The sequence below is a fragment of the Eschrichtius robustus genome, chromosome 13, assembly GCF_028021215.1.
Source record: "Eschrichtius robustus isolate mEscRob2 chromosome 13, mEscRob2.pri, whole genome shotgun sequence".
Lineage (NCBI taxonomy): Eukaryota > Metazoa > Chordata > Mammalia > Artiodactyla > Eschrichtiidae > Eschrichtius > Eschrichtius robustus.
Genome location: NC_090836.1, coordinates 90,216,687 through 90,244,453, shown reverse-complemented (window position 1 = coordinate 90,244,453; position 27,767 = coordinate 90,216,687). Strand labels below are relative to the sequence as shown.

At 44.6% G+C, this 27,767-nt stretch overlaps 1 long non-coding RNA gene across 2 annotated transcripts; it reads left to right on the top strand.

Annotated features, from left to right (window-relative positions):
- Positions 1-57: 57 nt before the first annotated feature.
- LOC137775385 (uncharacterized) lies at positions 58-5,463 on the top strand. 2 transcript variants are annotated; one of them, XR_011076012.1, is made up of 6 exons: positions 58-116; positions 2,062-2,180; positions 2,271-2,352; positions 4,091-4,234; positions 4,511-4,654; positions 4,900-5,463. It is a non-coding gene; the product is annotated as an uncharacterized lncRNA (long non-coding RNA). The 2 variants fall into 2 exon arrangements; XR_011076011.1 differs by lacking the exon at positions 58-116 and having other exon boundaries at positions 1,926-2,180.
- Positions 5,464-27,767: the final 22,304 nt, after the last annotated feature.

Genomic DNA, 27,767 nt, shown 5'->3' with positions numbered 1-27,767 from the left:
CTTATGAGTTATATATTTCTGGAATTTTCCATATAATATTTTCAGACCTCGGTTGACCACAGGTCACTGAAACTGTGGAAAGAGAAACCACGGATAAGGGGGAACCAGTGTATAAGGTAAGTGTGTTATGTCTATGGACGGCTAAATAGGGGCACTGACCACCCCGAGAGGCCATGCTTTCCATTTTAGACAGAACGTTCTTAGAACACAGAAAGAAGACAGTGGTGTTCTAAGAAACAAACAACCAAGGAACCCTATTATACCCTTGCTTAGGCTGAAAATGAAGATAGGGAAGGAAAGGGAAACATAGGGCAACCTATAATTCCTTTTCCTTTCCTTTCTTCCTTCCTTCCTCATCATTCTTGCTGGATGTGCATGTATTATTAAGAAATGAAAACAATTGGGTTAGCTTTGCGCAAATTTTCTACTCTGCTGGCAAAAACAAAATACATAGGCATGCAAGAGCTCTGAAACAAGAATTTTGCACTTTTGATAATTCTGCATATGAGTTAAATGCTCTTATATTTGCATATAAAACAGACATTGCACAAGATAAAGATGAATGGTAAAAAATTTGTGCTAATTATTTTAAAATTTTAATTTTTCTTTACTTAGAATGACATTAAATAGCAAAGAAGAAGGACCATGAAAAGTTGCAAGAGAGACTGTGGAAGAAAGAAAAAAATTTAATATTGTAATACATTTAATGGCACTTCTGCACTTTGAACAGGAGGCCCACATTTTAATTTCATGCAGGGTCCTGCAAATTATGGAGCTGGCTTTGGGTAGTCCATGAAGGAAAGAGGTCAGGAGCCTCACATCATCAAATTCTACTGGTTCTACCAATTAAGTATCTTTTCTGTCTGTCCCCTGAGTCTTACTAGCCTGGTGGTCTCCTCATGGTCCTGCCTTCCTTCATCTCCTTCAATTCAACCTTGTTTCTGAGATGTCCCCACCCCCCAACCTTTAAGGAGGGTTGGTGTGTCTAGAAAAAAATCAGAGCGGAGATACCATATAGGGAAGGGCTTAAAGGGAGAGGATTGAAGGATCAAGGAGAGACAAGAGAAGTAGGGGACAGGGGGAGAAGAAGCCCCATGTGGGACACTTCCTGGAGACCTAGGGCTCACCCCAAGGCCTGAGAGGGAGGGGTGAGGCTTTGTCCTTCGTGTGGTGAGAGGAGTTCTAGTTGACTCCTGGTGTTGATGAGGAACAACCCACCAAATGCTGCCTTGCTAGAAAAGCAGAACATTGCCCTCCCTACATTGTCTTCCTGGAAGGTAAGTAGAGACACACTCTACAGGGCTGCACGGACCACCCAGTGTCCATTTAAGGGGTTTATGCCCAGGACTTTGAGACCATGGTCTAATGTCTGGATGTTCCTGAGCCATCCTACCCTACTTCAGGCCAGCAGTCCAAGCCCCACAGATTATACCATCTCCCCTCCATTGATTCACTGTCAGCCAAGTCATGCCAAAGGGCAAAGGAGGATCTCATTGTGAGCTTCCCAGAGTGTGAGGGGCCCTGTGGAGGCAGAAGTAACATAAGTGTAAGAGTCTCTGTGAGGGTTGAGCCATTTCTCAGTTTTAGAACTTGTTGGAAGACTACATTTCCCAGCCTCCTTTGCAGTTATATTGGGGTCATGTGACTGGGTTCTGACCAGCGGGATCTGAATAGGAGTGATCTAACAATGTGAGATGGATATAATAATGCCTAATGGTCTGGCTGGAAAGTCAGACTTATGCAGTTTTATGCAAGCTCACTGGGTGATTCTCTTATCAATGTTTCCTTGGGAGATACCAGGGAAGGTGGGCTGTAGAGAGTGATACATCTGGTGGGGGCAAGATGACAGCTTTCTTAAGGTCATGAAAGATATTTGTGGTAAGTTGTTATAATAATGGCCCTGAAGGAATTTCTCCTTCTGGTATCCATGCCATGCCCTTGTGTGGTCCCCTTCCACACTGATGCTGGACTTCGCCATGTGACTTGCTGTGGAAAATGGGATGTTGGTAATCATGATGCAGACATAGGATTGATACATTCTTGTGCTTGTTCTCATGGAAGACAGCCTTCCCAGCTGTCCCAGCTGAGCACAATCCACAGCGAAGCCACCAGGTGACTGCAGCTGCGTGAGTGAGCCCAACTGAAACCGCAGAAGAACCACCTGGCCAACCCACAGAACCGTGAGCAATAAAATTATTGTTGTCTTAAATCATTAAGCTCTGGGGCAATAGATAACCAATACAATATCTTATTCATGTTTGTTTCCCTAGAATCTACCGTATTGCCTGGCATATTTCTGCTCTCAACACATTTTTATTGACATAAACTTTATCTTCCCAACAACCCTGTCAGGTAAGTATTACTATCATTTTCTATTTATTTATTTATTTATTTATTTATTTATTTATTTATTAATTATTATTTTTTAAATCAGTCATCAATTTTATACACATCACTGTATACATGTCAATCCCAATTGCCCAATTCAGCACACCACCATCCCCACCCCACCGCGGTTCTATTTATTTTTAATTTCAAGTGTCACAGAAACCCTTACTCATCCCGACCCCACATGCTGAGGGGAACTCTCTGATCACCTTGTAGAAGATGTAGTCAAGGTCCAGGGGATGGAGGAATGCATTGGGCCACCCCAGCAGGCTTTGATCACCTCTATTATAGGCTCCTTCTCTTAATACAGAATTGATAATCTTTGGCATTTATTGAGTCCTTTCTATGTGCCAACTGCTAAGTGCTTTAGGTATATAGCAGCACTTTCATCCTTGCAAAACCCACATGAAGTAGGCACTATTAGCATCTCATTTTAGAAAAGAAGAAACTGAGGATCAAGAAGGAAATGGGACCAATTACTAGAGCTGGTAAATGGCAGAACTGAGCTCTAGACCCAGGTCTGTCTGACTCCTCACTCTTTTGTTTTTTTTTTTTTAAATTGAAGTCTTGTTGATTTACAGTGTTGTGTTAGTTTCAGGTGTACAGCAAAGTGACTCAGTCATACATATATCTTTTTTTTTTCAGATTCTTTTCCCTTATAGGTTATTATAAAATATTGAGTATAGTTCTCTGTGCTATACAGTAGGTCCTTGTTATTTATCTATTTTATATATAGTAATGTGTATCTGTTAATCCCAAACTCTTAATTTATCACTCTTGTTCTTCACCCTTTCACATGATGTGGAGTCAGAGTTCACACGGGGATTAGGTTCCAAAGTCAGTGCAAGGAGCGACATTCACACACAGTGAGAAGTACTCTTGAAAATCTCCCAAGTCTCCTTTGAGTTTAAAGTGTAAAATACTTTATTTAGCAATAGAGATGAGGAAATGTATGCTATATTTCAGGGCTGTTTCATGTTTAAGAAATGATTTTCAAGAGTCACACTGTGACAGAGTCTGGCTAGATGCTCACAAATTCCATTTATTTTCTTTTGGGACTCATAGAAAGACTCCATTTCCTAACTTTATGCAGTTACATTGGGGCCATGTACTAAGCTCTGGCCAATGAAATTGGACAGGAGTGATCTAAGTCCTTGATAGAGCTGGCTCTTAATTACTTCCATCATCTATGGCCCATGAGCCTGTTTTTATAAATAAAATTTTATTGGAACATAGTCGCACTCATTTGTTTACCTGTTGCTTCTGGCTGCTTTCATGCAACAGCAGCGGAGAAGAGTAGTTGTGACAGAGACTATGTGGCCTTCTACCAAAGGTTTGCTGACCCCTGCTCCAGTCCCCTTGTGGATGCTGTGATGAGCCACCCAGGTCTCCCTTTAGCAATGAATAACGTAATTCCTCAGCGGCTGGGGGTGCTTCTGGAAGATGGTCCACGTCTACGTCCAGTGACTGATAAGCACAGAGGTTGAACAGCACAGCCACCCTGCCCCAACCCAAGACAGTTCTGAAAGGCCACCCAGGCGCAGAGTTCTCCATTGGGTTGGAGGAGACATTTTGGGGGCTGCATTGCATCTCAGCTTCCCTCTCGGCCCAAGCTTACATCCTTCTCTCCCTTCCTCATGTATTAATATTAATCCCAAGAGCACTTCGTAGTAAATGTCCTGCACTCTCCTCTCCGTCTCAGAGTCCAACCTGCAGCAGCTTCCAGCCCCTTCCACAGTGTTTCACATGGCAGTGTCACAGATGGAAGGTGCTGGATCCTTGAATCGCTGCTAAGAGGACAGTCACCGAGGAGCACCTCCAGACCCACCTCACACTGTGACTGTGGGTAAGCAATTAGCCTCTATTGTGTGATGCCTCTGAGATTTGTTGTTGTTTGTTAGAGCAGCTTGCTCTACTTATTTTGACAAGTATACTCAGCAAGGCAAGACGTTCATGAAATGAGAGGCCCACAGGAGCTGGGACACACTGTGGGAACCACAGATTACGTACACCTTCTCACACTCACTAAAGGGCATCTGCCCTAGGAGTGGGATGGAAGGTCAAGTCACTCATACTCATTATCTTGTTCACTTTCTGTCTCTTTTTTCTCTTTCTCACCCAGCACATAGAGCAGAATTCTTATCAGTTAAATGTGGGCGTGGTTTGACTGCACCTCCATCCCTGTTTGGGGCTCCACCGTCAAAACATCTTTGAGCAGCTTGCGTTCTGCTGTGGTTGAAAAATGTAGCATGTGGATGACTGAGAGGTGGGTAAGTAGGGGATCAAATCAAGCCCAGATGTCAGCCAGTCTCCCCCGACCGAAGCCGCCAGTTGGGACAGAATTCAGAGGAAGAGCCCCCAGTGGGGGGGGGGGTCCCAGGAGCTGAACATAAACAACCCCATTGTTGACTGCCCACCAGGCATGGCTGCACTTGTGTCTGCTCCACAGTAAGAGTGGCTGCAGAGGCAGCTGGAGCCCAACGTGGTCTTTTGTCTCCCTTCTCTCTGAAGTCATCCTGGGACACAGGTGTGCATCCCTCACAGGCAGCCGACAGAGAAGATGAATCAGCTTCCCTGAAAGACGTGCCCCAGAGCAGTCTGTCAGCTGAAACTCGTCTGAAGGAGCACAGTTTCCCTCCTGACCACAGCTAATGAAAATGTGTGGCTTGCCCGGAGAAGAATCTGTGTTATTCTTTAAAGGAACAATGCTAACCACAGATGTGCAACATCTGGCATGCGGTAGGGATTTCCCTGAATGAGGAGAATGTAACTGGACCAGCCAGCACATGAGCTGCCTTTGGGTCCAGGCATGTATTTGCCTACTTTCAGCTGTGGATTTTGGTTCTCAGAAGTCCAAAGGCCTCTTTATACCACTTGGCATTTTTATAATATGCCTCCTCCCCCTATTTATCTTCTATGGCTCTTGACGAATATGTTGAGACACCCAAAGGCCTGTATCCCTGCCTTTAGGTCTTTGCTCATGCCATTCTCTGTGGCTATTCTGTCATCCCTTTTTTTTTTTTTTTTTTTTTAATGAATATCTAATTTGTTAGGACTCTTTCCATTGCAATTAAGAGAAGCCCAATCCAACTTGCCTTGCAATAAAAGCTAAAGTTATTGAGGAATGTAACTTAAAATCCAGGACCATTTAACTTCAAAATCAGGCATAGTGGGATCCAGAAGTTCAGACGATTTTTCCAGGACCCGGTCCTAGTCTATTTCTCCATGTCTAAACTATGTTTCCTTCTACATTGGCTGTAGGTCCAGGTAGGCACTAGATGGGCTGACTTGGCAGCTCCAGGCTTATGTCTTATAGGTTAGTTATTCTACAGAAAGAGATTGTCTCTTTTCCAATAATCCTGGGGATGGGGCTGATTAGACCAACTTGAGACGTACACAGGTTCACTTATGAATGAATCCCTGTAGTCAAGGGGCTGGGATTCCCATTATTTCTCAGGCCTGGGTCCCTTGCTCATCCCTAAGGCCAGGGAGAAGGGTCTTTCCCCAAAAGAAATCAGGATCCTATTATGAAAAGAAGGTTGAATGGATACGGGACAGGGAAAATCAACAGACATACAATCCACAGCCGGCTTCTCAACCTCAAGTTCATTCTCAGGCCTTTCTATAGCTCTGACCTTCCCATGGAGGCTTTCCTGGTGACCCCAGTCCATAGTCTCCTTTCTTGTCATTGTTACACTTTACAGTTGACTATGGGTTTGTATATACCTCCTATGTGTCTTCCACGGGATTGTAGGGTCTTCTTAGGTAATACAGGACATGTGGTGGGATGTGGGTAAGATATGGGGGCTAGAAATCATACCGTATTTCCTTATTTGAAACTCAGTGAAATAAGATGGAAACAAGGCAGCTTTGAGTTGAGGAAAACATTTACAACAGTTAACGAGCAGTTTGGAACGGGGAAGAAATGGGCCTTAGTGCCAAGGACCGGGGGCTAACTCTGCTTGTGTGTATGAGTGCCCCCCGATCCCATGCTCCCCAGTATCTGCCTCCACGTTCAGGCAGGATGCCCAGACTTGCCGTACTTTGGGGCTGGCTGAGCACCTGTGAGGTCTTGGTGGCCAGTGCTCTGTGCCTTATATTTCTCCTGTACCACCACGTGTGGTGAGCACTTTGTTGAGGCCCTAATAATTACTCACCAGGTGTTTGTTGGGTCAAATTGTGATTTGGATGCCAGCAGTCCAGTCTGGGAGCCAAGAGGACTGGGTTGTAATCAAGGCTCTTGACCTTGTCCAAGCTAAGTAGCCGTACCGAGAGAGCAGTGAACAGGATGACAGATATTTTTGTCTAGTGCTTCTCATTTGCAATGTTTCATTCTTGGCTCACTCACAGTGACCCTGTGAGATAACCCAAATGCTACGAGGTAAGCTTCTCAAGGTTAGGTCTAAGACAAAAACAAGCAAACAAAAAAACAAAAAAAACCCCAAAACAAAACTGGTTATAATCAAAATCTCCCTGGAAACTCCTATAAATCATCCATAAAGTAGAGTTTAAATGGCTTTGTGATTACAACCAAATGCAGTCATCCTTGTGAATTGTGTGGGATGGATATAATAACATATTGCATATTACTTAGTGCTTGTACATATTCCAAAGTGCAATATTAAATTATTAACAATGATTTATGCGTTCAGTACAGCAAGGTTTCAAAACCAGGAAGGGGAAGAAGAGCAGTTCCACATCTTCGGTTTTAGCATCAGTCTGGGGCACACGTGCACGGAGTGGATTTATCAAGCAGAATCTTCAGGCCTATTGAAGTTGTTGTTTTTATTTCTCTCTGTTTTTTACTTAGTGCGAATGGGTGGATTTTTGTAAATTAAGTGTGTGATGCCCTTCCCCAGTCTTATTCAATTAAAAATGTTGACCATAGATTTAGAAAGTGTTGGGCATTGGGTTGGGTGCAGGAATTTAGTAGTGAATGAAATAGGTATGATTTCTAGCCTAATGGAATTTACAGTCTTTTGCAGATTGTTTTATAGATAAAGAAACTGAAGCTTAGAGAGGTGACTGCCAAAGATTGCCCAGCTAGTAAAGAGAGGGCCTGGGATTTGAATGCACGTCTTTTGACTTTAACCCTGAGCTTTTCCCAGCTACTCCCCGTTGGTTTCCGTGGCAACCAAAGTCACTTCTAAAGCCAAAGTCAGAATCCTGGAGTCCATTATAGAAGAAACAGGCCACTGGAACTGGCCACTTGGTTTGGCAGTTCGGATCTGGAACTGAGTTCATATTTGGTGTTGAATTGTTCCCTCCAGAAATGGGGTGGGTTGGAATGGAATGGTAATGAGGGCTCTGTGTGCTCCAGAAGGCCTATTCCCTATCCTGCCCACCAGCCATAATGGTTGACCACCCTCTTTAAGCCCCCTATTGATTACAAAGAGTTGATTTCTCTTGATGCCAGTGGCTGAGCCAAGAGCATTCAGAGCTGAGCCATGGCCCCCCAAATTACTGCCTTCCGGATGAAATATGTCAGGCAGCTTTCCCAAGAGCCCTTTTTAAGGACAAAGAGGCTGGTTCCGGGCTTGCATCTCCTTTGTTTGGCATCCAGTGTGTGTAGGTTCCTCTCCCATGGGTACCCCGCGTGGCCTGAACACCAGGGTGCCCCCTCTCCCAGAGTCACAGGCCTTCCAAGAGCCTCTCAGTCTCCATCCTAGGAGGAGCCTTGAGGACGCTGCCCACGAGACCCATTAAAAGGCTGTGGTTTGCCCTGGCACTCAGTGTGCTGACCCCGCCCACCCCAGGGGTGGTGGCACCAGACCTGGGGCTCCTCCTAAACCGGGCACTGCCATTTGGGTGAGTTAAATAGCAATCTTCGTATTGAAAATAGCGGTGACTCCCCTCCCATACCCTAAACCAGGGTAAATCTTGCTTCATCTGTTCAGTTTCACTCAGGAGACATCTTCAGTGAGTGGACATTCAAGTCAGAGGTGATTCCTTTCTATCACTCCTGTCAGAAGGATAAAAACAAGGCATTTAGCCTGAGGAAGGTTGGCTTCTCGAGTAGACTTGTGTATATTCACCCTTTGGAGAAATGTCACTGATGGTATTTTAATAATGCTTTATGTGCCTAGGCACCAGTAACAAGAAGAACTTATTATTTACCAAAGCAACTGCTAGCCCCTTAATGATGGACTAAGTATCAGCTACTGGCAGGATATGTAGTGGGTAAGTGCTGTGTAATTACCAAGCAAATGCATCATTATTTCAGTCTTATAAACCAGAATATGTGTTAAATAATACTTTGGGGCCACTGAAAGTAATTACTGAGCACCATCTCTGTAAGAACATGTAATTATCCTACAGTTGCCCTGTGTTTACTAAGCAAATCTAGGCAATTATTATCTAAAGCCCAAACCCTGCCCTCAGAGCCACAAAAGTGCACCCGAGGGCAGGTCCGTGTTCAGAGTAGAAGCAGCATGTGCACGGGGTCCTGAAGGATCAGGGCCTCCTTTTCCCAATTCCAGCTCTGCCCTCCTTCCTGGACTCCGAAAAGCCACAAGCAAGGCTTTTTGAAAAAAGTCGATGATGGTGTCTTCACCTCTCCCCAGCCCAGCACAGCCCGGCCCTTCCCAGCCCCTGCACTGGCCTCCGTGCTGTTCAGACCTGCCAGGCCCTTCCACTAGACCCGCTGGGACCTCAGCATCTGGCTGCGAAGGGCTCAGTTCAGCAGTTCCAGGACACTCTTTGAGAGGCTCACCTCATGTCAGGAATCATGCTGGGCTCTGAAGACACGGAGATCAGTGAGACACTGCTTTTGAGGGCCCAGCGGGGAGAGGCAGACAAGGTGTCAGGGAGACTGCATAGCCAGCACCAAGGTCAAGAGCATGGGCTCTGGAGCCAGCTGCCTGGCTTCAGATTTGGTTGTTTTGTTTTTTTGCTTTGTTTGTTTAAATTAATTTTTATTGGCGTATAGTTGATTTACAGCGTTGTGTTAGTTTCTGCTGTGCAGCAAAGTGAATCAGTTATACATATACATATATCCGCTCTTTTTTAGATTCTTTTCCCGTATAGGTCCTTCCAGAGTATTGAGTAGAGTTCCCTGTGCTACACAGTAGGTTCTTATTAGTTACCTATTTTCTACCGGGTTCAGATTTGCATTTGCAAAGTGGAGCTCATCAGAGGCCCTCCACTGAAAAAGCACCGTGGCAGTTACAGGGGGAACGTGCTGAGAGCCCTGCTGGGTACACCCAGAGGAGGTTCTTTCTGCACCAGCTGGCTATTATTTCAATGTGATAAACATGTGCGGAAATGCACCTACGGATGGCTCAGCACTCAAACGCCGCCATGAAATAGAGCGTTCCCTGATCCCGCCCAAGAGAAGCGTTCTTTCCTCCTTGGAGTCCCTGGAACATCCCATCCGGATGTCTCTTCCGGCAGCCAGCACCTTCTACCAGGCACTGTGTTGTCTGGCGCTGATCTCCGACCTCCGTCACTGCGTTTATTGAGTCCCCAGTTTGGGTTTTATTCATCTTTGTGTCTCTAACACCAAGCACAGGACCAGGAGTGCAGTAGGCGCTCTTTACATGTTTGTTGAATGAATAGCAGGTACTCAAGAAACACTGGTAAAAAAAAAAAAAAAGAAAGAGCCCTTCAAAGTCCTATTTGACCACGTGGCCAAGGCAATGAGCCCAAACCACAGATTTTATTCTGTTTTCACTCATGTGGGTATGTGTGTGGGAGTTGGATTTTGAAAGGATTGCAGAAGAGATTTCTTTCCAGCTCAGATGGGTGAACAAAGACTAATTAATGAAAAACAAAGAAACAAAGGCCCTAAGTATTAGACTCTTTTCTGCTCACTTTGGTATTGATGGGCTGGCATTTGACTGTGAGGCTGTGTCTTCAAGCAGGACCCCAGCTCCTTTTCAGCAGCCCCAGCCCCGAGCTGGCCCTGGATTGCTGCAGAGCCGAAAGCAGCATTGTTAACTGCTTTTGTTTGAGAGGTCCCCCAGCTGGTCCCGGGTCACCACGCTTCACTGTTTACTTGTATGTTCTTAAGCTGGGGCCCTTGGTATTAGCAAAAGATTAGATTTTTCTTTCTTCATCACCAACTGTTCCTTTCCCACCCGGTCCCCCCATCCTCTGTCCCTTTCATTTCTTCGGTCTCAGAAGCTCTCTGGGTGAATGTTAATTAGGTTGAACTCAGGCTGGAAGGTCAATGGCCTGGGCCTCTTCTGTAAGGCACCCTCTCTCTGGTGGATTCTTAAATTTGAGACTAGGAACAATACCTAAACTGGTATAGTTAGCATTTCAAAGAACTTTCCCAAACCTTCTATCTTTTAATCCGACCAACAAGACTAGGTGGCAGCTATTTCATTCTTCCCATTTTATGGTTGAGAAAAGTAAGGCTCAGAGATGGTACCTGGCTGACCCATGATCACAACCTGGAGATTGTAGAAGGGAACTCAATGACATGTATTCTACTTCCTAACTCTAAGGCATCACACTATCTGTGATGCTCTGGAAGACACAGAAAAGGCTACCTAATGTTTATTAAGCTCAGGACGTTTATGATGAACCAGTTACAGTGGTGAGGACATAGCACTCATTGCCATTGCCTTTTAGAACTTTCTGGATGACAGAGTCTTGTCGGTTCTTGAGTTTTGACAATAGGATAGATGAGGGTGAGCTGGAGGTCAGTAGGAAGTATATTAACATGAAAGCTAAATATCTCGAAAATGATTCACCTAACTCCTGTCTGGTCCACTCAACCGAAGAACATTCCAAGCCTAGTATGTGCTCATCTGGGCGGTTTGGGGCTACAGAGAGGAACCCCCAAAATGTATGATTCTTGTGTTCTTAATCGTTGGAGAAGCAAGAAGAATAATATCTGACAGAGAAGGTCATATCCCAGAAAATAGTTTAGAAAATACTGCAAGGGACTTAGAACGAAATGAGGTTTGAACTAGGCCTAGAAGGATGGTCAGTATTGGCATAGGGGTCAAAGTTCTGGCTTGGCCAGTAAGCAAGAAACTCAAGCTTATAGAGCCCTGTGTGCGTGTAGACTGTGGTAGAATAATGATGACAACCCTACATCATTTTGTCATACAACCAAATGATAAAAATGAACATTTATTTAGTGCTTACTATGTACCAGGGCCTGTCCTCAGAGCTTTGCATGGATTAACTCATATAATCAGCACGCTAGCCCTATCTAGTAGATACTGTTATTCTCCCCTTAAAAATGATGACATAGAGGCTCAGAAAAGTTAAGTAACTTGCCTGAGCTACCCAGCTAGTAAGCGCTGGAACACAGGAAATTGGACTCCAGAGACTGAGTTCTTAAATATTGCCTGACAGTTTGGAAAAAACATCAGTGGTTCACATAAACTAAAAGTCTTACTCTGTGCTAGACAGACTGAGCATTGCTCATTCAGGTACTAATTCTCTAAACATATGTTACCCAGAGATAACCGGGGGCCCCATGGCCTGGTTTCTGCATGGTAGGTATCACAATCAACGAAACACAGTTTAGCAGCCAATATTTCTTAAAAGTTGCAATCTCTACTGGCATCTCTTGAAGAATATTAGAGGACATCCAATTCATAAACCTCAGCAATATTTCTTAAAATCCATTTTTAACATTTCCATCACTTTCACTACCTCCCAAACTTCACAGCTGTCCCCAACCCCTATTTTTTCCTTCAATACTTGCTCTCGCCTCTCTGCCCAAACCTCTGCTAAAACCCATGTGACTCCTGACTCTTTCCTCCTTCTTCCCGTCTTTTGGGGCCTATGCTTTCTTTGTCTTCCTAATAGCCCTTTCTCCAGTGTAAATTTGCTCCTGTTTCTTATATTCTTTACGCCACTGATTATCCTGACCTGTGCAATCATTTCTAGGAACTCAACTGAAGGACTTAAAATATCTCTCAGAAAAGATGAGGAAACTGAGACTAAGAGAGAAAAACAATTTGCACAAGTTTGCACAGCTAGAGGGTGGTAGAGCTGGGACTCATCATCAGATGGATCTCTTTCCTCTGTCTCCCAGCCACGTGCATCCATGAGAGTCATTTGCTCTTGTGGGTGGTGCTTTATCTGTTCATGCGCTGCAGGTTGCACTTGCACTACGTTTATGAGCTGGGTCAGTGGGGTGTGATGTGGTCTATGACATTATTATGAGGAAGTGTGAGCTAATGAATGGGGTTCTGGGTAGAGGTGGGGGAAGGGAAGGGGACTGGCCCCTAGTTCTAATCACATGCTCCTTTCCTTGTGGTCTGGCTGACTATTGGTTATCCAAAAACTCTCGTCCTTCAAGGGCAGGCCAAGCTCAACATCATGGGGAACTTTTCTGGCCCCTTCATATTGTTTTGCATTTTCATCCTGAGCTCTTGTGGTATTGTACCTGTGACCCGTGCTATTTTTGCCTCGGACTCTTGGTGTTGTGATCACCAACTTTCTTGTTTGCCCCTCCTGCTACATGGAGGTAGGCACTGTGTCTTGTTTGTCTGTCTGTCTCTAGCACCTAAGCAGTACCTGACATGCCAAGTAGGTGCTTAATGAGTGTTGGTTGAATGAATGAATGAACACTAATTGCTCTAAGGCATTCTTCACTCTTGGCTTGCTTTTTCTTCCCCCCAAGGCTGTAAACATCAGAGATGTAGGAGGGGACCAAGGGTCATAGTGTGTATGTGTGTGTATGTGAGGGATGTGTGTATGGGTATATAACCATGTGTGCACTTAGACAAGGTGGCTTAAGACACCATGGAGCCTCTCCCAGTCCCACCTGATCTACTTTCCTTCTGAACATTTTCTGCCCACACCATTGTGAGCACACAACCTGCACTAGGTTCTATTTTTACTTATTTATTATACCTCATTTGGGGGAGGAAATGGTGCAACAGTGCTTAAAAATAAATAATTGAAACAAAGTGTCCCATGCAGGTCTTCTGGCTCCTGACCCATTTTGTTCATTCTTAATCTTTCCTGACCTTCCTAAATGCACTTGCTGGAAAAAGTTTAAAGTATTCCTTGAAGGTAATGTCAATGAAAATCATCAGTAAACAATCTATAATAGGAATAGAAGAGAGTTTTATCTGAGCCAAACTGAGGACTGTAGCCCGGGAGACAGCCTCTCAGATAACTCTGAGGAACTGCTCCAGAGAAGCATGGTTTTCAGCACAGTTTTATGTCTTGTCAGAACAAAGAACATCAGACAATTCAGGGATACATTCCTTCGTGTACACAGCGAGTCAGTATGGCCATGGCACCTGGGAAGGGAGTCTTAGCATTGAAGGAGTACCAGCCTTGGTGTCCCAGGAAGGGAGGCATTTAATCTTTATTTTTAACATGCACATTCTTTACTTCTGGTCAATGTGCCCTTTTCTTTAATAATTAAAGCAGATGTACAATGCATGTTTGATAAGCCACAAACAGGCTGTTCTAGTTACCATCAAATTCAAGTTAGCTCACGTATAAGCCAGAACGACTTCCCCATACCGCAATATGTGGAAATTTCTTTTATCACTTCCATTTCAGCTCTGAGTTCTGGTTGTGGGAGAGCTCCAGCTCTCCTACACAGCACCGAATCCCCATGAAACACAAACATTCATCACATCAGAAAACCACAGATATTTTCTTTTGCTTCACATTTTGAGAAAGCCAGGTAGGATTTATCTTCACTTAGCCAACACATCTTCCTTAACAGCAATTCTGGGGAAAGACGAAGCAGGAGCACAAGAAAGCAAAGCTCTTAGATTTTTCTTCTGTTAGAACTTGTCAACCTTGTATAAAAATGACTTGTTTGCAAGGGCGGCTCTCCCCGTAGACTGTGAACTCCTTGGGGCCAGCCAGAGAGTTGGGGCCAGAGAGTATTCTTTTTCATTTTGAATCTCTAAAGTTCAGCATGGTGTCAGTGGAAGAGATGTAGCTTTGAGTGATGTGACTTGATGCAAAAATGAACAGAAGTGGTGGAACTGATAATAGAAGAAGTGATACTCACCAAATTCATCACCACCATAAAACAAAGAGAGATTACTGAACTCCTATCTAATGCCCAGCACTATTTTAAGCACTTTATATTTAAACCCTTGTGTATTCACTTTCTTTGGCTGCTGTAACAAATCACAACTTAGTAGTGTAAAACAACACATGTATTCTCTTACAGCTCTGTAGGTCAGAAGTCCAGCAAGGATCTCATTAAAATCAAGGAGCATATTGAGCACGTATTGATTAAATAATCAGAAATGAATGATTTTAAAGAATTAAGTCACTCATGAAACAAATACACAGTAGCTTCTTTATAATCTAAAATTTGTCTTTCTTGAATTAGAGAAATTCCATGTACGTTGGATTAAAAACAGATCAAAAGTAAGATATTTTATGTAATTTCAGAAGACCAATGAAAAAGAGAAGATCCTGAAAACTTGCTAGTATGGTCTGAATGTTCATGACTCTCCAAAATGTATATGTTGAAAACCTAATGTCCAAAGCAATGGTATTAAGAGGTGGGGCATTTGAGAGGTGATTAGGTCATGAGGGTGGAACACTCATAATTGGAATTTGTGCCCTTTTGACAAAAGGCCCCGCAGTGCTCCCTCACACCTTCCACCATGTGAAGATACCACAGAGAAGTCTGCAACTCAGAAGAAGGCAATCACCTGACCGTGCTGGCACCCTGATCTCAGACTTTCAGCCTCCAGAGTTGTGAGAAATAAATTTCTATTGTTTATAAGTTAAAAAAAATAAAGGTGCAGGCAGGGCTGCATTGCTTTCTAGAGGCTCTAGAGGAGAGTCCATTCCCTTAACTGTCCAGCTTCTAGAGGGCACCCTTGGCTCATGGCCCCTTCTTCTCTCTTCAAAGCCAGCAGTGTTGCATCTCTCTGACCATTCTTCTGTAGTCATCTCTGTTTCTGACTCTACTTTTCTGTCTCCCTCTTCCACTTTTCAGGACCCTTGTGATGACATTGGGCCCACTGGATAGTCCAGCATCATTTCCCTATCTTAAGGTCAACTGATTAGCAAATTTAATTCCACCTGAAAAGTTAATTCCCTTTTGCCATGTAACGTAATATACTCACAGTTCTGGGGATTAGCATGTGGTCATCCGTGGGGGCCATTATTCTGCCTACCATGTCTTGAAAGTGGATACTGTTTTTATCCCCATTTTACCAGTGAGAAGACCGAGTCACCGAGAGACAAAGTAACTTGCCAAGGTCAAATAGCTAATTGGTGGTGAAATGGAATTGGATTCATTTGAGAGGCCAAGGTGGACCACACTTGTTCCCGAGCTGCTGCTTTGACCCGCCTGACTTCTCAAGAATGAGGAAGTTGAAGACAAAACAATCCACTTGCTGGGATATGTTTCTCCTTTAAGAACAAACAACAATAATAAACCCTCCCATTCCTCAAACTCACATGTCAAGAATAGCTTTCAAAGGCAGTAACAGTATTGTTTTCTCAGACACTTCTTCTTCGGGAAGAAAACTCTAACACAAAGTCTTAACCGTGGGGGGCTGGTGCAGGGTTGTTGCAGATGGTAATGTTTCCTCTCCTGGCTTGAAACATGTGTAGCTTCCTATAGTCCTTGGGATAAAACCTAAACTTCCTCCACATTCCAGAAGACCCTTTGTGACATGACTCCTGCCTCACCTCCTTGGGCCTCAGCTTCCTCCTTCTCGGCAATGTAGAGCAGTGGTTAAAAGCTCAGACTTTGGATTCAGATCTCATGTCTACATGCTTCCTAGCTCTTTGACTTTGGGCAAGTTATTGTTAGGGGGAAACTCTTGGGGTTTCTGAATTGCGACTCCTGCCCACCATAGACTTGGAAGCAGCTGAATGGTAGGCATCCATTCATCAGCTTTATTACTAATAAGGCTGGATGGGACCTGTAGGCGAAATCAGTTTTCTGAAGTCTAGACGTCTGGATTCATCTATGGGTGAATCTAACCCAGGCGTTCAAAGCAGGCAGAGAACTGCAGGTTTTCTCCTGTGGTTGTACTCGGCTCACCAGACGGCGAGGCGGAGGATATGTGTGTTGGGGGTGGGTGCTGGGTGGGGACAGCTGCTCTGAAAACGTCGAGAATTGGAAGGGAATGAAGGACACGTGCTCCGAGCTTTTCTCATTCTCCCTAATTCGACACATCACGTTGGGAGGCGGAAATGAAAGGTGGAAGGACAAGTAGAAGCTCCTTCCCAATCCTCCTGAGAGGCCTGAAGTGTCCGCTGGGTGCACAGGCAGAAAGCCGAGGAGAGAAGAGGCTGTGCTCCACTTGATCGCATGTGAATCAGATCCTGTGCTTCGTGTTCAGGTAGACCGAACGGCCGAGCCCAGAGTAGAGGCAGAGTAGAAACGGTCCACGCCAAGTGGCCGTCAGCCACATCTGCATGCATGCTTTCTACAAACGGTTTATTGAGTTCCAACTCTTTAATAGACACCCAGGGGATATAAGAATGAATACGACAGGAGCCCTTCTCTCAAGGAGCTCACGGGCTACTGGAGGACAAAAATTGCAAACGAGTGGGTGCATCAGGGTATTACAGGTGCTATGAGAGGGGTAGGTTCCAGGTATTGGCGCAAACGGGGGCTTGGCTGGTGCAGTGGGGAGGGGAGTGCTGGAGCTCTAGAGTTAGCCTGCCTTCTTTTGAATCCCAACTTGGTTACTTAGTTGCTCTGGAACTTTGGGCAGGTAACTTAAGCTTTCAAAGCCTCAGTTTTGTCATTTATAAAATGCAGATGATAATGGTAACTATGTCAAGAGACGATGCATGTAAAGTGCTTAGTGCAATGCCTGGCAGGTACCTAGAGCACCGTAAATGCTACTTATCATTACTGTTACTATTACTATTATTATTATTGCTTAGTGGGAGTTCAGAGAGGGAACACTTGAGCTGAGTCATGAAGGATGAATGGGAGTTGGCTTTGCGGAAGTTAGCAAGAAGTCAGGGCCAGCGCACGGCACAGCTGCAAGGGGCATCATTCCCATTGTAGTCTGTGTGAATGGCTCCCCCTGGAGTTGTGCGGTGCACAGTTTCCATGGCAATATAATACGCAGTGGCCTGGAAGTAAGGATGTTCCACCAGCAGGAGGAAGGAGCTAGGTCCCAGCAGGACTTCTCTTCTCCAGGCTGAGTGCTGATATCCTCCACACCAGCTGGTGTCATGGGGACAAAGATGCTTAAGGAATCACAGCAGCTACTGCAAACAGACAGAGAACATCTTTGGATAATGTGACTTTGAGAGCTGCAATTCCCTGTGGAGACCGGGCACACCAGTCTGGACTTCATGACCCAGCCTTGTTCCAATGCAAACATCCAGCTACCTGAATCTTATGCTACTGGTATGAAGCCTAATTTAAGACAGGTATGTGATAAGACAGGATGGACCTCCAGAAGGTCCAAGAGGCCCCTCAGCAGCTTGGTCTCTGCCTCTTCAGGGCTGGGCCCAGGTGTAGATCGCCGATGTTGCTCTGGTTACGGTGCCTTGGTGAAGAACGTGGCATCTCTCCCTGACCCATTAGGCTGTATAAATGGAGATTTGGCCGAGGATTAGGGCCCACACCCTGCCTGCTGCGGCTGTCTCTGCTGCCTTTCAGAACTCCAGATTCTGGGCCTCAGTTGCCCGATTCAACTCTTGTCTCATTGGACCTGAGATACCATTCTGCTTCTCTCTGACTCAGCTGATTTTGCTGGACTCAAGCTCCTGTCTCCTTTAGGAAAGCTGTCAGGTTTGAGCAGCTCACCATTAACCTATTTTTAAATCCTGGGGCCACCAGTATTAGTGTGTGACCTTGAGCTATTTACTTAAATTGTCAAAGCAATCAGTTTCTTTGTGTATAAAGTGGAGATAGTAGCACTGACCTCATAAGAATGTTGTGAGGATACATGGGATTTAATAATCCAAAGTGCTTAGTGAATGCATACAAAAATAGTTGTTTTCCTCATGTTGGGGGCACTCATAAATTCTTCTTGGATGGCTGCTCTGATTGCCCTTCCTGAATGTCTGCCTTGCCCATTGCCCAGAACATCTGGGTACCTGTGACACATAGGTGGTCACCCTAGCAGCAGGGGCAAAGCCTCCTCCACTTGCCCCATTCTACTGAGCTCCAAATACAGTGAGGCCCCAAAACCTCTAGTATCACTGAATTTTGATTGGAACAAGTTTTTTCCCACTTTTGTTGATTTCCTCTAGAAACTTTCTTTTTCTTAAAGTTCTCGAGTATGTCAGGAATAAAGAATTTGATCCAGTGGGTTGAAAAGTATTTGCCACTATTTTTGCCTTATTCCCTAGATGGCTGACTCAGAAGGCGGGGGTCCCAGCATCAGCCATTCCACTTCCCCCATCTTTGAAGGGATGTTTACCTTCATGCCAGTTTCCTGCAATTTACAACACTAGACATTAATTTTCCCAGATCCTATTGGTGCTTCCAAGAGGGAAGTTGAGTTGACTTGCTAGGAAATCCACCTCTGGTGCAGATAGAAAATAGTTCCAGAGACGATGCACAGAGAGAACATCCGTCATCTTGACAGTCACGGTCATTCCCTAGAGCCCATTCCAGCCTGTCAGAGAGGGGTCTGAGAAGGGTGGGAGAAGGCACCAACCTTTTTTTTTTTGGTCTAAATCCAGCACTTTAGTTTTCTTCAATAATATTTGTTTTGTAAAATGATACATGATAATGATTAAAGCAAGTCACACAACATAGAAAAATGCAAAGAAGCAAACTAAAGATGATGTCCAATCTCACCACTCAGAAATGACCACCTTCAACATCTGTGATCATAATTCCATCCTTTCTCCTTCTCTCTTCTATACGGATAAAGAATAAATAGAAACCAATAGGAGTATTCTATGTGTGTCTTCAAAAACAAAAAAGTATTAAGTTAAATAATCTGCTATTTCGTAGAAGTAAGGAAACTGAGAGAATTACCAAAACCTCATATAAACATTTATTTACAACTAGTAATACGTTTCTGAAAGAGCCTACCGAAGGCAAAAACATAACGATGATGAAAAACTAACAGCTTGGGGTTACTATATTTTTTGAACATGTGCTTTAAATGTAGATAAATCTGTAAGTCCCTATTATGGCAACCTCAGAAATTAGAATTCTTACACTTCACTTATCCTCTGTCTCCTCTTTGTTATATGATAATTTTTATATTTTATTTTTAAACTGCAATTATTGTGGCTTGATAGCTATAGCTTTATATTTTGATATACTCATTTTCACCACCGATGTTTTTAAAAACATTTTAAAATCTGATTTTTCTTTTTCAGAGTTCTTTATTTTGATTCATCTTTTGGTTGGCTGGATTTGATAAACAATTCTTTTTTTATTATTTTCAAAGGGCACATTAAGCTATATTCTCTATTTTTTCCCCCTTTTTTGGTATGTTCCATTTGGCTGTTGCTTTTGAATTTGAAGGACAACGTCCTTGTATGTAAAATTCTTGGGTCACCCTTTATTTCCTTGGAATTTATGATCTCTGTCTTACGCTGTTGAGATGTTTGACACCAGCCTGAATTTTACCCTTGTAGGTAACTTGGTTTCTCTGTTTATGTGTCCATGGAATTTTATGACAGTGAAGCTAGGGGTGGGGGGATATGTAGGTAAGGATGAGGTGGTGATGGGAAGATGGGTGAGTATTACATAAATAAAGGTAGTGTGGTAGGATGAGGAAAAAGAGCAGCCCTAAGGGAGAAGACATTGAACTGCCTTCTTCATAACTTTGCAACTCATTAAGAAGAAATAGAGCCAGTTACCAAAGAAGTTGCTCTCTAGGGGACAAGAGTTTTAATGCAAACTGAGAATATGATTGCTTTACCTTGCACAGAAAATGGTCTTCCTTTCTACAGCATCTTTGAGGGAAGACCAGAGGAGAAACGGTACATTTCTATAAGCAATTGCAATGGCAAATATACCATTTTTCCTGTTTAAAGAGTCAAGTTTCACTTTCCTCGCTAGCAGGAAGGCCTTCAGCTCAGATACCTCCAATTATTTTCTGTTTGGCTTTGCAGACCATTAAGCAATGGATTTGGCCACAGGCTCACCCTTCCTAATGATGTTTTTCTTGGGCTAATATGAAAACCTAGTTGGCAATTGCCGAGTAACCACACGATGACAGCTTGGCGGGGGGGACACAAAGGGTCCAGGTGTATGACAAATGGCAGAAAGAAACCAGAATGTGATTTGGACAATACTGAATCTGCAAAGCATTCAAGGTACCATTAAAGAGATGCCTGTAAATCATTCTGTTGGAGGGTCTGACACAGATGGAGTCTCTGTGGCTCCGGAAAGCAACCATCGCTGCTCTTGAAAGACAAGTGGAAAAAATGACCCTCTGAGTTATAGGCTCCTCCATCCATCGAGACCTAACTGGTTGTCCTGGCTTTCACGTTGTCAGAAAGCCAATTTCTATGATGGTGGGCCAGCAGAAAAGAAAACATTATCAGCCTCAGCGCGCAAAAAGCCACCATGCAAAAGAAGGGAGGGAAACATTTGAAATCTGACGTGCATTCTGATTTTTCCATCTTGAAAAGAAGAAGTTGTGATGGAACTTACAATCTGAATGACGCAAATAGAATGCTTTTGAAATGCTAATGAGAGCTACCATTTCTTGCGTATGTACTCCCTGTCTTTCACTAAGTGCCCTACACGTACATTATCTTCTTGGATCCTAACAGCTCTAGGAGGGAAGGATGATTATGATCTCTGATCCTGGTAACTGGTAACCTTCTCTCTGACCATAGAACTATCTCTAACTCTAGGGGGCGGGGTGGGATGATGACCAGGGAAATAGACCTTGGCCTGTGTTCTCTATAAAGGGGTCTCCTCCCTCCACTGACGTTGTCTCAGGTCCCCGCTGGTAACTGGGGAGCCGATGGTCTACTCCTCTGCTGTTGCTGAGTGAGCACGCTCGGGACCCTACCTCTAGGCCAGCTCCTTCTTTTCATCTGGCTCATAGTGATGGAGAAGGGTTAGTGAAAGTTCAAGTATAGCACCGGAAAGCCACTGCTCTGATCTTCGGGCTCTCTCTTTCCTCATCCATGTGAGAGTGTATCTTATAATACTTCTTGCCCTTGGCAAATTGCCCCCTCTAATTCCTGCATCCCCAGCCCCTCAACAACTTGGGACTTGGAAAACTCCAGGCCTTGTAGCGAGGCACAGTGCTTTCCCTACTTGTACAGAGGAGGATGAAATGCTCAGTCCCGGTGGTGACCCCTTCTTGGCCTCGGGCAGAACCATGCTCAGGTGGCTCTTTCCAATACTGTTGGTTGGCATTGACTGCAGTGGAAGGGGAAGGGCAGTCCTCTCCTCTAAGGGATGAGTTGAGAAGGTGGAGGCTTCTAGAGGTGAAAAGACTTGCCTGACTGAACAGACTTAGAATGTGGCACAGCTGAAATCTGAACCCAGACTCCAAATCCCAAGCTCTCAACCATCATGGCAGAAATGGGGGAAAATTGAAAAAGCTATTCCAGAAATGACCAGTAGTCATTTCCTTCTGATCTGTCCAAACCTGACTTCTCTGCCAGCAAAGACAAGCCCGGACCTCTGACTTCTTACTGTCGTTCCTCCTGCCGCCCCCCGCCCCCCACCCCACCTGTGAGTGTCTGCCTCACATTGACAAGTTCACTCAGACAGCAGCCCATCTTCCGTCTGCCCCCCAACCCTCTCTGTCCAGAGATCCCACTTCTTCTTCTCAACTCTCCTCCTTCCTCCCCCACTCCCCACCAGTGTTATCTCTTCTGGATGCAGAGCTGCCTTTGAAGTCGACCAGGAGATTTCATTTGGGGAAAAAAAAATATGTCTGGGGAGGGCGGCAGAGGGAGAAAGATGGGCAAAGGGCCCGGCGTCCTTCACCCTTTTCTCTCATCTCTGACCGTTCATCTGGTGGAACCACAGTATTGAAAAGATCTGAGGCCAAGGACGGGGAGAGTGTCAGTTCCCGGGATGGTATTAAGCACTTGGAAAGGGACAAGAAATCAATTCATCCAGCAGCTTAAAAAAAAAAAAACAAAAACAAACCAGCAGAAGTAGGAAAAAAGCCCTGCCTTTCCCCCAGTTTCCAAGGAGCCCTTTGATAATGCAATGACTCTAGGCCATACACATTGGTCACATTATTTATCACTGGAGCATGAATGTCCTAACCACATCCAAGGGCTTTCACTGGGCTCCTTAAATCATCCAGGACCACAATGAAATGCAAATAGCCTAGTGGAGTACTGGGAGCAGAGGAAAGGCGGTCCTGGGCCCCAGCCTTCTCCCTCAAATCTGGGGGCAGCCCCAGGGCCCGGGAGGGACTTTCTCCTTTGTTCCCCTGCCCGGCATCCTGTGTTGCTCTGTCTGGCTGGGATGATGGAGTTGGTTTATGCACTGGGTTCTTGGAACTTTTCTTTTTTTGTTGCTTGTTCTCGAAAATTGTTGAGACCTGCTCCAGGAATGGAGTACTCCGGCAGGTAATTCACTTTCCCCTACATGCCTGGAGAGGGTTTCCATCTTTTCTCCCAGAGACTTTGTAAGTATGAAAAGGCACAATGACAGTTGTAAGGTTTTGGCTGGAAGTGAGTTTAACAGAGAGGAAGCAACAAGGCTCTTTAGGGCAGTGGGGTTAGGGTCTAGCTGCTCCTTCCCCCAGTCAGCTCACTGTGTGATTCTGAGTGAGTCATGTAACCTCTCTGGTTTCTGTTGCTTCATGTGTAAAGTGAGGGCTGTAATGGATGTTTAAGGACTGCCCCCCCACCATCCCTCATTGCCTTTACCTACTGTACCCAAAATTCTCCAGCCATGTGGTCTGGGTGAGGCTGACATTCCCCCTAGCTCCAAGGATGGACTCTGGCTTGGGCCAAACAGCAGGTGGCATTATTTCTTCCCAACATGATTGCTTCAGAAATGGACATATGATCTAAGCCAGTCAAATCAGAGGGAACCTTAGGACTTTTGCTAGAAATGCTGAGACACAGACTCTATTTCTGCTGGATGTGAATATAGAATTGTGTAGCTCTGCGAGCTGTTGCCCGTCATCTTTTACACGATAAGGGGACAGACTACTCAAGAATGGAACAGACATCAAATAAAATGGACTAGTATTATTAAAAAAAAAAAAAAGGAAGAAAGAAATCAAGTCCTCATCTCAAAATATGAATGCTGGATCAAGCTTTGCCTGAAGCTTCACTCACCCCTGCACCATTCAGTTATGTGAACTAATGAATTCCTTTTATTGTTTGAGTTTGGTCTTCTAAAGGCCGATGATTTAGGATTGGTCTTAGTGCCAGGGAATAGACAATTTTAGCTTTAGAGTTTCTTCTAGAGGGAAAGGAAAAAAACAACTAAAAAACTTTTTTTGTCCTCCTAGTTTGTTCTATGAACTATATTAGGCAGGAGAGAGCACTGGTGAAGAGGCTTTGGTTCTGTAGTTGTACAAACTTGGTTCAGATCCTTCAAACCCCAAAGGTGAGTCAAACTCCAAACCCAAAGGCGAATAGGTCCAAGGCCCTTGAAGTACTTTATCTTCTAAGCTGCATATAAGACCTCAATTGTTCACTTGAGGGATTTGGGTTTCACAATGTCATGAAAGCTTTAGGTATTTAGCTTAATACAAAGCTCCTTATAGGGTAAGTAAATTTATATGCATTATCCTTGTACTGGGATAATTAATCCTTAAAGCGAAACTAAATACTAATCAGAAAGCTGGCTGATTCATAGAAGCCCACGTAAGTCTCCTTATTTTGGCTCGGTGCTTGGTTGGTTCTCTGAAAGCTGATCAGTACATTAATGTTCACAGGACCCGCTACTTTGCAAATCAGATGAAATCTCACTGTACCAGCTTCCCTGACATCCTGGGGAAAAAATTGTCCAACTACATCTTACTGGGCAGTGGGAGTTAGATGTGTTTCTAAATCCATTTTCTCTTTGGGGAATGGAGATTGGGGTTTGATCAATTGTCAATAACTTGTGGCACTACAGACAGGGTATTTACCAGTACCCAGATCTGGACTTGTTTATTTCCTCAAGTATGTAGCATAAGTGCCAAGATTCCCTGTCCCAGCTCGGGGTTTACACCAAGGACAGACATTTCTAGGCAGCTGTGTACTCTCACTAAACATCAAATGTACCATCACATTTCTCAAGAAAGTGAAAGATACTGCCTGTTTCTTTCACTTGGGATTCTTTTGGCTGTAAGTGATAGAAAACCCAACCCGTTGTGGTGTATGCAGAAAGGGGAATTTGATAACTTCTATAATGGAATAGTGTAGAGGCAGATGCTGGATGCAGCCATGGCAGGAGTCGGGGCCCGAATGATATGATAGCCGGACTCTGCTTTATCCCTCAGTTCTGTGTTGCCTTCGTTCCCAGACAGCCCCTACCTTCATAGCTGCAAGGAGCTGCCTTTTCACTGCTAAACTGTTCCTATCGGGGCATATTTGAAAGGAGCAGCGTGGAAATGGGGTTCTAACAGTTTATGCTGAAGTTAGATCATGCGGCACTAATGAAGCTTCAGCAGGCTCAGGGGCCTTGAGTTAAGGGCAGTGATTTAGGCCAATCTGCTCACGAACGAGGATCAGAGGCTCACGTAGAGAAAGGGACTGACTGGTCCACGATCAATAGCTGTCCCTACTTTGTTTCTCTGGACCCCAGAGCCCAGATCTTCACACCAGGATCCACTGATGTCCTGACGCCTATGCTGGCAGATCTGGTTTTATCCCAGTTCCCGAGTAATCCTGAAAGAGCTAAGAGAGTTGTGAGATCTGGAATAAAGTCTATTTGGGTTTCTGTTGCTTCAGCTTTCCTGGAATTCTTCTCTTCCTTGTTTTGGTGACAGTAAATTTCTATCCTATGGGGACATTATTCCATTTAGATCAGTTGAAGCCAATATTCTTTCACATGAGGTGGGCCTATGACCTTGGTCAACTAAAGTTTATATTCCTCTGGTCACGGTGATTGATTCAGGGAAAGGATGTTACACAAGCTGGGGCAATCGGAGATCTTGCCAGAACTTTTACTCCGGAGCTGCTGAGTGAAAAATCTTGCATTCGCCTTCTTGCTCTGCATAAATAGCTACAAGTTTGGAGCTGACAGTCACAGTGACCAATTTTGCCACTACGAGGAGGAAGCCTGTTTGGGAACGAAGCCAGCACAAAGGCGAGCAGAGGGGAGAGATGCGGGGAGAGAGAGAGAGACAGGGATTCCTGAATACTTCACTGCCTTGACTTTTTAAAATTATGTGACTTAATAAATTCCCTCTTGTGCTAATTCACATTGACTTGGGTGTCTGTCACTGGCAACACTAAGAATCCTGGCTAATTTGGTTAGGATTTCTTGATGGCCCACACTGTGGCTCGTTGACAGCTTTGATGGCCACCACGGGCATTCATAGGTTGGGCGGATGCAGGAAGCAGGAGGGAAAGATGTTATTGGCGATGGGAGTGATAAGCCAACATCCTCCCTGAGGTGGTTCTATTCAATAAAGCCAGTCCTCTAAGTTGGGTTTAAGGGCAGTAGAAGTCTGGTGCCTGGAAAAGGAGGAGGCTTGTTTGTGAGCACAGGAGAGGTGGCCCCTTTGGGAGAGGAAATTCTCAGGAATACCTGAGATCTTGCAACAGGGGCAGGACTAGAATCAGAGAGATACAGTTTATTCCTCTTAACTCAGCCCCATTTTGCCCCGAGGCTGGTGTGTCTTGGAGAAACACCGGCGATGGAAAGGATGGCTTAACCTAGGGATAATCTACAAAGTGTGGTTGCTATGGTGATTGTGTTAGATAATGAAAACATTAACCAGATGAAGGACAGTGGGGTGGGTTTCGTGGGGAACTAAGAAACCCTCTGGGTTAGAATTCACCTCAGGTAAAGAGTAGAGGCACAGAGGTTTGTTTCAGGGGACGCAGAAGCATCATAAGACAGTGGGAGCTGTTTACACACCATAAATACATCACTGGTTGTCTCCCCCAGCACTGAAAGGCTCTTGAGTGTGTCCTCAGGAAATGAGTGCTGAGAATAAAGCAGAAGGAGTTATTTCAAGAGACTCTAGCAATGCTAGGACATCAAGGCAGGCTGTGACAACGCCAAGGTGTCTAGGGGTGGCTTTGTGAGTCGCAGAGTTTGGGGCAGCAGCAGGAGGGTAATGGAACACTTGTTCATGATCACATCTGAGATTCTCTAGTGACTCCAGAAATGGTGGAGGGACTGTGTAGGGGAACAGAGTTCTACCAATTTCCCTCGCAGGATTAAAGCTAAAGAAACACTTGGTTCTCCTCTTTGGATCCTTAAGATTAACTCTTGTGCTTTCAGCGAGCTAGGCTTCAGCCTCTCTGTCAACCCCTTGGCCCTCCAGCTGGCTCCCCTGGGTCCTGAAGCCCGAGGAATTCTCATCACTGGTGGACACTCTGGGGTTATTCAAATCCTGGGGGAAAAGCCTGGTGGGCAGTGTCTTTGGTGATTAAGGTAGTGAAATGAGAGCAGTGGTGGAGGAATATTTTTAGATGTGACAACATTGGGTGTCCTCAGCCTTCCCACCATTCTGCTCTGGCATAGAACCACTCTTTGTCTTGTTCTTAGATCTGCAGAGCGATATGTCAAATGCCTAAACATGCCCAGCTTGGAAACATGTGATATTCATTGCCAACTGGGAAATCAAATTCCTTTAGAACGCTTGCATAGGTTATGATTCTCTCCTCAGGCAACGGAGTAGTGATTAAGTAGATATTTGCCTACAAAACACAGATGACACTTCAATCTTTGGGATCTTGGATTCCTGAAACCAACCTGTTAAACTGAGACAGAGCTCACGCCTGTCTCTGAGATCGTAGACTGCAACTTGCAAACCAGCCCCTCTGAAACGGTTGTAAATTAAAGCCATTCCAGGGACAAGCCATTCCAGCTGAAGCTCATACTGAAACTCTGGGCTTCGATGACACGAGGTTCATGTTAACTATTTGGGCAGATCTGTGGGCTTTATATATGGTAACCACACGGCTTGACAAGCCACTTAGGGGGAAGACAGGACAGATACCAAGTCTGGAAACTTCCTAAAGCATCTGGTGTGTCTGATTGCCACAGGTATTATCTAGGATGCCGTCCACATCTGATATTCAGGTGGGCAATATCAACGTGACGTTGTTATTTATTTCTGTGACCTGGCAAGAGCATAGGAGGTGACAATGCAGAGAGACATCTGAAAAGTTAAGAGGATCATGTCTCTCTCCATCAGATGCAAGGGGTTGGATTGCAAAGATGATCAGTCAGTTAGTTATCTGGGTCTTATCCCATTCAGTTATAAGTTCTGGAGATGGATAATTTTTTTCCTGTCTCAACTAGAGGACAGAGGTAGGTTAAAAATCTAAAAGCCACTCTTGTTCCTCAGGGCAGAGGGTTTATTTCAGTACTTCAAGGGCAGCAGCTTTGCACAGTGCCCAGCACATAGCAAGACTTCAATAAA